General features: G+C 37.5%; 1 protein-coding gene across 9 annotated transcripts in view; it reads right to left on the bottom strand.

Moving 5' to 3' along the window:
* MAST4 (microtubule associated serine/threonine kinase family member 4) overlaps positions 1-12,353 on the bottom strand; it is a 610,913-nt gene that overhangs the window by 137,731 nt on the left and 460,829 nt on the right. The gene's annotated exons all lie outside the window — the stretch shown is intronic.

Below are 12,353 nucleotides of genomic sequence, written 5' to 3'. Positions count from 1 at the left end.
GTAGTATAGACTCATACACCTGAAATCTGTATAATTTTGTTAACCAATGTCACCCCAATAAATTCAATAAAAACTAAAAATAAATAAATGTCCTCATACATCTTTGAGTAATAACTCTGACAATTTACAATAATTACCTACATAGACCTTCTTGAGGAGAGTAACTTTTAACACTCTTACGTAAAAACATTCAAATAGGATATATTTTGGTTTATTTAATAGGATATATTTGGATTTTCCTAAGTAAAGGTAACCGGCTAATTTAAACCTGATTTCTTTTCATAGAGAGTGTCAGTGTCATTTGCATTTAGAATTAAAATATAAGGTGAGGCCCAAAGATGAAGACAGAAGTTCCTGCCATCCACGTCTGTGTCAGCTCCATGAGTCACTAAAAAATGATGGGCTGTTTTTCTTTCATCTTTTGTGAACAGAATCCTGTGATCTCAAGTATTACAGGAGGGAAAAATGTGCCTAAGGGGCTATGATTTACAATTATTCTGTTTCATGCTGCTCAGCATAAACGACCATGATAGAAAATTGCATGCAAACCCTTGAAAAGTCAATAAAATATATTGATCCATAGCAGCAACTAAAGGAGAAAAAATTGCTTATAGCCTCTGCTTCAAGCTTCCTATCTAATTTGGTAGAGAATCTTTTAACCTGAAAATGATTTCATGTTTACAAAGCTGCCTAATGGTTGCATGAATTACCTTTCCCAAGCAGACCGGCACATCAAATTTCAGCACTTTGTACCACGATTAATAAGAAGGCATATTCTTTTTTTTTTTTTCCATTTGTAGTCCTTTATTTTTTTTATTTTTTTAAATAAATTTTTATTAATGTTAATGGGGTGACATTAATAAATCAGGGTACATATATTCAAAGAAAACATGTCCAGGTTATTTTGTCATTCAATTATGTTGCATACCCATCACCCAGAGTCAGATTGTCCTCCGTCACCTTCTATCTAGTTTTCTTTGTGCCCCTCCTCCTCCCCCTTCCCCTCTCTCTCCTGCGTCCTCCCTTCCCCCACCCCAGAAGGTATATTCTTGAAGCAACTGCAAAGCCAAAAAGAATCCTCATTTCCATTAGAAAATAATATTATGAGATGACATTATAATGGGCAAATGGTGTGACATTTAAAAGCATTCATAGTTCTCTCTCTTCTAAAAAAAAATCATCTCACAAATGCAGAGTTGAAGGAAGTAGGTAGGTAAGTAATAAAAAGCAATAGCTTGGTTTTCTGAAGTCTGAGGATCAGTTTTGCTTGCCATTTTTCTCATTCAGAACATAGGTAGACCTTCATTATTAACATGCCTATAAACCCTAGGAAAGAAAACTACTTTAAGAGTAGTAAATGAGAAGCTTTATTACCTTTATTCCCTAATTCCTTTTTAAATTACAAAGATCTTTCTCTCCAGCTGGACAATACAAGTCAAGCTGGTAAGCAGGTGGGCGAGCACGCGATCTTTGTACATCCGTGACCCTATTTAGTTAGAAGAACGCATATGGTTGTGACAAAGAGGTGGTGACGCTCTGACGGCAAGAGGCTGAGACACAGGCTCCTCTGCTGTAAGTAAAGGACACAACTTACTACACAGAGAGCAGGGGACGCACATTCCCACAAGCCCTGGCCTTCGATCCCTCCAAAGGCTAACGATCAGGGTGACGATCAGCACTCTCATGTTGTTGTTTAATGTACTCCTCGCCTTTCCTAGACACGTGCTACAAAAGTAACGGATAAAAACCTAGCACACTTCTAACTGCTTACTTCCCAGCTTGATTCCCAGGAGAACCAAAGGTTATTTTTCTGGCATAAGATCTACTTAACTATGCCAGGCCCTAAAGTCGGCGTTCTGATAAACTCGAGAGGCCATCTGGGTCAGCCTTTTTCTATCCTACTCCAGTGTCTAAGCTGCCAGGGACGGCAGGAAGCTTCTGATCCAGCTGCCCCTAACTTCTAAGGGGTCTATGAGCAGAATTTTTGAGTTTATGAACTTGGATTAACCACAAACAGAAATGTATCATTTCCTTCATGTACATTCACAGTATTAGCAGTTCTTTTGAGTTTGCCACCAGTGGAAGTCACGTCTATTTTCATATCTTGTTTAGTAGCTGCAGATATAATAAAAGATCATAGTCTTTTGAAAGATAGTCTTTCAAATACTCAAACTATCATGAGTTATAATTATCTCACCATCCTGCCCCATTTACATTAATTTACAAGTAATTCAGAATAAGTGATTATTATCACTTCAAAATTATACTAGTTACTAGACCTGCCTCTAGATCTTGATATCTGATATGCTAATAAAGCATCACATATATCACACTTTTTAAAATGTTTTCATGGCTATTTCAATATAATTGATTTCCTTTATCATCCTTTTTTTTTTAATTTTATTTTATGCATTTTGAAACATGATTCTGAACATTGGTCCACAGGCTCCACCATACTCCCAATGGAATCCGAGATTTTAACACAAACAGGCAAGCAGTGGAGGGCCCAGGAAGTCTTGCCAATGTCAGACAACTAGCTAGTAACAGAAATGTGACTAGAAACAAGATCCCCTGGTCACACTTCAGGGCTCCTTTCATTATATGTCATGGCTTTCCTGACCCTAGCAAAGAAAAAAAGTAAAAGAAAGAGCACGTAACATAAGCATCATGTTCCAGGCACTGTCTGAGGGGCTGGGCTCTCACACCCATCGTCCCCTCCCTTCCGACACTCGTGCATTACCATCGGACAGGTGGAACCACAAGTTTCTTCTTTGAAGGTATCCAACAGCCAGTTTAGATGTTGATAAATATGCCATAAAATTTAAATATCTATGAAATAGAAAATCAGTTCACCTTTTTAACCATCAAAGAGGATTATTCTCAACTGCCCCAAACAGTATTTAAACATTACTTAGGACAAAGATTCTATACTTAAAAATCTTTCCCATTAGTCACAGAAAGGTAAGAAAGACAAAATATGAATGAAAATGAAAGACTAATTCACTTCACACCCATTAGGATGGCAGCTATTAAAAAAGAAAGAAAACTATAAGAATATTTCCATATGATCCAACAATTCCCCTTCTGGGCAAACACCAAAAAATTTAAAACAGAAACTCAAAAAGATATTTGTATATCTATGCTCATAGCAGCTTTATTCACAATAGCTAAAAGGTGGAAGCAACCCAGGTGGCCCTCAATGGAGGAATGGGTTAATAAACTGTGGTATACACACACAATGGCATATTACTGAGCCTAGTTAAGAAAATTCCGACACATGCTGTAACATGGATGAACCCTGTGGACATTATGCTAAGTGAATATGCTAGTCACAAAAAACAAATACTGTATGATTCCACTTACATGAGTAATAAGATTCATAGAGACAGAAAGTAGAATGGTTGTTACCAGGAATGGAGGAGGGGCAAACAGGGAGTTGTTGTTTAATGAGTATAGAGGTTCCGTTTTACAAGAAAAAAGTGTTCTAGAGATTGGTTGCACATCAATGTGAATGTACTTAACACTACTGAAATGGACACTAAAAAAACAGTGAATATGGCAAATCCTATGTTATGTGAATTGTACCACAATTAAAATTTTAAGTCCTATAAAATAAATAAAAAGCTTGAATGAATGGAGAACAGATGGACCAATCATCAGGCAAAAAATTTTAAAACTGAATGTATAATATAAATAAGTAAAGAAGGCATATTTATGCTACATTTGATAGTTTTTCAAATACTCAAACTATCATGAGTTATAATTATCTCACCATCCTGCCCCATTTACATTAATTTACAAGTAATTCAGAATAAAACTACTCTTATCTCAAGTGAGTGAAAGCTATTTGGGTTAGGAGAATCTATTCTTAAGTCATTTATCACCTTCACTCTAATCCATAAAGGAGATGGGCATTGTTTGTGTCTGAACATTAACAGATTTCCCCATTTATAAGACGCACCTTCCCAAATTTGGGGTCTAAAAACTGGGTGCGTCTTATACAGTGGTTGTAGATTTTTCTACTTGCATTTCCTGCTTTTTCGCACTTGTTTTCACGCTCCTTGTTGAAGACAGTGATTCATCATCAGACACAGATGGGGACAAGCTATTGGATGGGAGTTTTGACAGTGATGAGGAGTGGTATGAATTTTATGATGAATAAAACTTGAGTGCAATAACTTTATATAAAACTTTTTTAAAAATTTCAGGCCCCACAATTAAGGTGCGTCTTACATATGGGAGCATCTTATACATGGGGAAATACAGTAAACCCTGGAATTGATGAAAAGATTCCCATTGCCACTTGTCTCCATTGCCACCTGTCTGTAAGCTCTTTAAGTGATGGGAGTCTGGAAACACTGACAGCATTGCTCACACAGTCCTCTACAGCTGCAGCTTGGAATGACCAAAGTGTGGCCATGTGCTACCATGTAACTGTTGACTTCTTAAAAGATTCTGGTTGGAAATGTCTAACTAGGTCACAGCCCACTGAGTCTAGTGTGCTGGGAAAGATGAGGGATATTATCTGAAAGCCAAATCTACCATGTAGGAAGTTTTTCTAACTCCTTTACCTGAGTATCTTTTCCAGAAATTCAAGTCGTGGCTTTGAGGGTGGACTAAAGCTAAATTGAAAAAGATATATACTGCTCACAAAAATTAGGTGATATTTAAAAAAAATGAATGAAGCAATAAAATATCCCCTAGTTTTTGTGATACACACACACACACACACATACACACACACACATATATACATATATATGGTGGAACATATACCACAAAACACTGATAAATTCTTTAGAATACCTACTGAACCTTATTCAAAGAAAGCTATTCAGTAGAATCCTCAATCTCCACTAAGGTTATTTCTAAATGAACACAGACCTTGCTCTATTCAGCGTAGCCTCCACAAACTCCCGATGCCATCTGTATGGTGGCATTCAGATGTCTCTGTGTGCTCACCAATAGCATACTTGCACCAAAAGGTGGATATGGCTATTTATCATTGATCATTTATAAGCCTACCAAATCCTAGATGAGGAAGGGAATAACATCAAACTCAAAAAAACCTAGTATCACCCAAAGTCACAAGGCAGAGAGGCTCAGTCTTATTTCACACACACAACTCAGATCAATTAAAAATGGAAATGCATAATATGTTAGACAAACAGCCCCAAACCTTGATAAAAGCAGATCTTGGAATGTGCATGAACAGCAATTCGCATGTAAGTAATGTTTCCTATTTGAACATTAAATGTGTTGAAGGGGAAAAGCAAGTAAAAAATAGCCAACTGTTTTCTTGAAATACTGATACCAATAGAGTAAAAGTTCAGAGCAGTAATAAAACTCCGGGATTTATTTGCCCCTGTGACAATACCTCTTATCCTGTACCTGGTCTCTGCTTCCTACCTCTCTCCACTTCCCAAGTTCCACAGGAAGGATTTTTATTCCTGAGAAGCTTTCCATCCTAAAGCACATGCAACATTCTTTCCAGACTTGCATCTGGTGATAAAGTACCTGTCATTTCTTCTTCTTTTTTTTTTTTTTTTTTTTTTGCTAGAGAAAATATGGAACACCAGACTGCCAATCTTGCAATAATGTATCACACAATATGAGAGTCACAAACTTGGAAGGAACTTCAAGTAGACATAAGAGCTACTTGGCACTATGTATCAAGATTCATAAACATGTTCACGTCACTTTGGCCTAGAAATCTCTGTTCTAGGAATTAATCCTAAGGAAACAGTTCCAAAAGACAAAAAAAAAGCTATATGGATGAATATGCTCACTGTGGAGTGCTTTCATTCAATAAAGCTTTATTAAGTGTCTGTCATGTACCAGGCGCTATGCTGGCATACAATCTCCACCTGGAGACATTCACAATCAGCTGGGAATTCAGTCAAACACCCACAGAATTACAACATGTTGGAATAAATGCGGACAGGCCCGCATAGGAAGCACTAGAGACACTGAAAAGCGCTGGTAATAAGGGCAACAAGAAAGAGGAGAGGAAGACCTCCCCAAACTTTAGGTAATACTTTTACATTTTTTTCACGGTATTCCTGGTATAGACACAAGGTAATATTAAACTATTTTTAAAACTCCCTTTATTATTCTGAAAAAAAAAATTCCTCATTATCATTTAAAACATATTTTAAAGGCCCTGGCTAGGTAGCTCAGTTGGTTAGAGCAACATCCCAACAGGCCAAGGTTGTGGGTGCGATCCCTCGTCAGGGCACACACAAGGATCCACCAATGAGTGCAGAAATAAGTGGAACAACAAGTCAATGTCTCTCTCTCCGCCCCTTCCTCTCTCTCTAAAATCAATCAATACATTCTTTAAATATAAAAAATAAAAACAACAAGCAAGCATAACTGTCTTTTAACGGCCCTCAAAAGTCCCCCACCTTTCCCTCTACTACGTGGGGAAGTTGGGGAGCAGCCAGCAATCACAAAGTCCTCACTGGGCACGTTCCACCGGTCTATTCTGGGCTTAGTTTCATACTAGACACCAGGGTGCCCCCGATGAAAACTGTGGAGGAACTCTGAGTACATTTTGCTTAAAACATGAAACAAAAAAAAACTGTACCACTCCTTAGAGAACTTTCTTTTTCAAATGGCCTGAGTCACTTCAGAAAACTCTGGCTTTAAGATTTCATAAAGTTTTTTCTAAACACAGTATGGAATGTGTAATGATAATCTTCCAGTGTATTTAGAAATGAAAAAATTCCAGTTTTGGGGGTATGCTGGGAAGCTTTTGAAGAAGTAAAGATTAGATATAACCTAGTACTATTTAGTGAGATATAATCTAAACTGAATTGAGGCATGTTGCAAACGAAAGAGCATGCCTGTATTTACTCATGGATTACACAAAGTTCTATTCCTGTAGCATGCACAGCACCCAATTCAAGTCAAGACCTGCTACCTTTCAGTGTTGGCGCCATGGACATGCCTCTCTCAATGTGTCTGTCTTGTGTCATGACAGACTCCAGAAGTAGTCAGGGGCTTTAGAAGGATGATGAGAGAAGGCCACACCTGAACTATTTTTCTTTAAAGAGTACCAAAGAGTTAGATTCAACCTGAAATAATGAATGGGAAGAAGGTAAAATGAACATTTATTGTGTGCCTGTATTTGCTAAGCATTGCTCTAGGTCCTAAGTTGGCAAAGTCTTTCTATAAAGGGCCATATAGTACATATTTTGAGTTTTGCAGGTCAGTCTCATGTTACAACTACTGGATCCTGCTACTGTAGCACAGGCAGCGGTAGGTCAGCCCTAAATGAACTGGTGTGGTTATGTTCTAATACAGCTTTATGTACAAAAACTGCTGGTAGGCCAGACTTGGCCTGTTGGCTGCAGTTTCTCTACCCCAGACCTAAATGCTTAGCATAGTATGGAATGTGTAATAATTTTTTAGTGTATTTAGAAATGAAAATATCCATCTTATCTAAAGTACAAAAAAGGTATGCTGGCTATCTTTCCTACTTAAATATGGGAAACTAAGTATCAGAAGTAAGGTAACCTGCCAAGGCCATGTGTCTAGTTTGTTTCAGAGTCAGGTTTCTGACAGAGGTCTAGCTAAAGTCAAAGTCTGAACTCCTTCCACCAAATGAATTGGACACAGATTGTTGACCACAGTGAACTTGAGTGAAGAAAAAAAAAGGACTAGTCTAAATCCTTCGTCTTACTTAATATTAACCAATCTATGACAAAATATGGAAAACAGTAAAAATGGTGGTAAAACAAGGGTACAGGTGAAACATTCCTCCCAAAAGAAGCTTCTGGATTATTCAGTACTGAAGTCCTTCATACCATTGGAGAAAAGGAACAAAATTCTGTAGTGTAAGGTGTCAGATTACGGCAAAACTATCATGTGGCCCCTCTTCTAGAATTCCACCACTCCCAGAGAGGATTTGGTACAACAACCCCATTGGCATTCATATATTCTTCCCATGCCCAGAGAGCACACAGTATCAGTGTTCAATAAAAGATGTAGCGCTTGTCTTTCAAGAACTCTAACAGAATTGGAGGCAACACATAGACAAGTAATTACCCTCTGATCTAAACTGCCACCTGAATATGAAAAGAAACCATGGAGGTAATGTGTACAATTCAGTGTCTGAAACTCTAGGGAGAATAGGCAGGAAACAAGTGTGCTCCTTCTCCTAGGTGAACCTTGATTCAAGGTTCTCATGCCTTTTATTCCCCATGAGATCAAAGGTTCTACTTTCACTATGGTCGTCCTAATTTAGAACCTGAAAACCAGGTTCTAAGTCCATCCAGATTCCAAAGTTGTTTACCAGCTTGACACTTGGGTGCCTAAACATTAGTTTCCTCATCTTACAATAAGGGGATTCAACTAGATGTTTCTGAAAGTTTCTTCCAAGTTAAGCGTTCTATGAATCAGTTTTTAACCTACAATTCTGTATGCCCAATGTTAAAAAATAATACTACTACTCTAGATGAAACTTAGATGTCCACATATTTTAATACATGACATAGGGTTCTTTAAATCCTTATAGTAAGAAAAGGTTTCGATTATTAAAACTATCTCCCTTAAAAAGCAGAAAGTATCACTCAGAGAGTTACACAATTATTTCTGAAAATGAAATGATGATTTTCCCCGAAGGACACTGGGGAAAGGAAGATGGGGAGCAGATGGATTCATTGCTCCCCTATGGAGGAGAAAGCATTTCTACACCTTGCAAAAATATATTAATTGGCCCGCCATCTGGCAAACCTGCTCACATACATAAGGGATAAAGTTTAGATCTTGAGGCTTAACATTTAAGCCTGTGGGGAGATGGTAACTGGAATCTCTCTGAGTTAGCATTAGTATTTTTAAAGGGAACATTTCAAGAGAGATCTGAATACAGGTGGAGAAAAACAGGACCTAAAACGTGAGCCCACCAAAGGTAACATCACTAGTGTCAATGGCCTCACCCTCAATGCTCACCAGTAAGCTGGCTGCGGACACACCTCTGTCAGGTGAGGCTGTGCAGTGGCTCAGCGGCTCTCGGAGCATGAGCTTGAATGCTTCCCCTACCTTCTCGTACATTATAGATACTTTTCAAAACTTCCAGAAATTGTACTATTGTAGACCTGGGTATTTAAAGAATCTCTTTAAGGGAAAAAAACAGTGCATAAAACAGGGGGTACAATAAACTATGAGTTTTGTGGTATGTGTGTGCAAATGTGTGTATACTTGTGCCCAGAAAATAAACCTTGGAAGGCAAACCCCACATTTTTAATTGTGTTTATATTTGAGTACTAGAATTTGGGGTGATTTTTTTTTACAGTTGTTTATGTTTTCTCCAATCTTGAACATGTGCTAAATTTAAATTCTATTTTAAAAGCAATCTACATTCCACTGAAATTAAAATATCATAAAAATAGTGGAAAGTCATGATAGATTATTTTACAAAGTAAATAAGGTATCTTGCATTTATCTTCTGTAAAATGCATGTTTTGCTCTGTCTTTACTTGTATTTAACAACACTGAGACCCCTTCTGAAACTCTATATTTTCTATATTTTTCTAACAACCATAATCTGTGTTTCCAACTACATGCCTTCCAAGTCTTCTACCTCAGGGTCCTGTTTTGTTCACCCACAAGCAACCTCAAGTTATTTTTAACCATTTTCTGCTAATCAAATTTGTTTATCTAGTTTCTTTCAACTTCATCTATGTAGCATTAAAGGGGCTTCTATATATTAATGATGGGCCACACAATTCAGGTAGTTTCTGCTTTTCTTTCAAATATCTTATTCTGATGCACTTCCCTGGCACCTACTTGACATTATCAACCATGTAATTAAACTATGTGCTAATCATCTTCCTCATCAAAATGATTTTTTAAAAGGATTACACAATGTAACATGATATCCTAGCTGGGATCCCAGAACAGAAAAAGGGCATTAGAAAATAAAATAATCAGATCTCAATAAAATATGGAGTTAATTCTTTAAAAGTGAAATCAGGGGAGACCCAAACAAAACATCTTATTTTAATCCTATATTAGAATTATCAAACAATTTTAAAAGCACCTAAAAGTTTTTGAGGTGTGGAAATATTCCGTATCATAATTGTGGTGGCAGTTACAGGACTCTATTTTCCAAAGTTCATAAAACTGCACACCTAAAAAGGATTGTTTTACTGTACATAAACTGTATCTCAATAAACTATATTTAGAAAGCAGAAGAGACCTAGCTGCCTGGACTTCCTTTTTCTAGAGTAAATAGAAGTGGTCAACCTTCATTAGGAGGATTTGAAGAAGTCTTGGGCCTGGATTAGTGGCATGAAAAACACCTTCTTGCCTGACCAGACGGTGGCGCAATAGATAGAGTGTCGGACTGGGACGTAGAAGACCCAGGTTCAAAACCCCAAGGTCACCAGCTTGAGCGGGAGATCATCTGGTTTGAGTAAGGCTCAAAGGTCACTGTCTTGAGCAAGGGCTCACTCGGTCTGCTGTGGCCCCCAGTCAAGGCACATATGAGAAAGCAATCAATGAACAACTAAGGAGCTACAACAAAGAAGTGATGCTTCTTATCTCTCTCCCTTCCTGTCTGTCTGTCCCAATCTGTCCCTCTCTGTCTCTGTCACAAAAAAATCAAACAAACAACAACAAAACAACACCTTCTTTAACAGTAAGAAAAAAATTTTTCTTTCACTTCTTTCACTCTAGGAGGGGCCAGCTATTCCTGAAAAGCAGCTCACACAGTGTACCACTAAGAGCTAAGAGATGTATCACTAAGAGCTAGCGTACCACTGAGAGCTGAGACATGGCCGGTGAGGGGCTTCTGTAGTGTAGAGAATTCTGGGCACAATATTTGTGCCTTTCACATATTGTATACTTTGTATACTTTATTCTCATACAGTTGGTGTATGCAGAGCAAAGCAGTTATTTCTTCATTCTCAACAATGTCCCAATGGAGACGATATACTTATTTGAGTGCCGTCAACTCATCTCCTTATAAACTTAATGTGAACAGAATTCAAGAGGAATTATTATATTTGTAAAAGATAAAGAAGCCTGCAAGCTATTAATCTCTAAACTCTCCCAACAAATCCTTTCTGGTGATCACACTGTATTGCCATACAAGATATAAGAATTTTTTGGTCTGTCTATGAAGTGATCTACATCAGTGGTCCCCAACTCCCCGGCCGCGAACCGGTACCGGTCCATTTGGTACTGGTCCGCAGAGAAAGAATAAATAACTTACATTATTTTTGTTTTATTTATATTTAAGTCTGAACAATGTTTTATTTTTTAAAAAATGACCAGATTCCCTCTGTTACATCCGTCTAAGACTCACTCTTGACACTTGTCTCGGTCACGGGATACATTCATCCATCCCACCTTAAAGGCCGGTCCGTGAAAATATTTTCTGACATTAAACCAGTCCGTGGCCCAAAAAAGGTTGAGGACCACTGATCTACATGCACTATTATAAGATCAGCAGGATTTTGAGATGTGTGCATAATATACTGCTCACAAAAATTAGGGGATATTGCAAAATGAGTATGAAGCAATAAAAAAAAAGCATTTGATTCTTTTTTTTATTAAACAAGAACATCAGAAAAGCAAAGAGCAAGTCAAAGAAAGTTGTTTGATTATGTAAATGAATGCATAACAAACTTTTATTTCATGGGTGAAAATGCACTATACTAAAGGCTGAAAGTATTGGAGTATCTGCACGTTCCCTGATCCCCTAACTTCTGTGAGCAGTGTATATACACCCATGTGAATGCACAGGATTTTATAATACATACAGGGAAATCTCAAAAAAGGAACCATGAGTGCTGTGTGGGGCTATTTTTCAAAAGGCCTGTAAGATAACAGCCATTCACAGCTCCACTGTAAGTAAAACCTCAATTTTAAAAACACAAGCCCAGTTGAAAACCATTCCAAATTGTGATACTTTAGGATGAGAAAATTATAGGAGGAATACATATGCAATTTCCTTAATGGGAAAGAGAACCAGCAGGTGGCAATTTTAAAACAAAGTAAATCCGCTTCTATTTTTCACTTCCTTCCCTCAGACAGCTGGGGCATTTCTACAGCAAAGATCAGAATGGTCAGGGCTCTATATTCCACAAACATGTCTGAATTGCTACGAGGCGACTGCACTATAAAATAATAAGATAATAAAACCTGACTTTACAAATATAATTTTCAATAATTAGAATATTGTTGGCACTATATTTCCTTTGGAGACAGGATACTAAAGATTTTTTTATCCAAATTTATCACTTCCTACTGGTGAGATCTGGGAACAGTTAATTAATTTCTATGTGCCTCAGTTTTTTCCATCTATGTAACAGAAATTACAGATAGGATTAAATGAGACAAAA

This window comes from Saccopteryx leptura, chromosome 1 (assembly GCF_036850995.1).
Source record: "Saccopteryx leptura isolate mSacLep1 chromosome 1, mSacLep1_pri_phased_curated, whole genome shotgun sequence".
In the NCBI taxonomy this organism is placed as follows: Eukaryota; Metazoa; Chordata; class Mammalia; order Chiroptera; family Emballonuridae; genus Saccopteryx; species Saccopteryx leptura.
The sequence above is the reverse complement of the archived record's forward strand: the minus strand, read 5'-3'. Positions and strand labels throughout refer to the sequence as shown.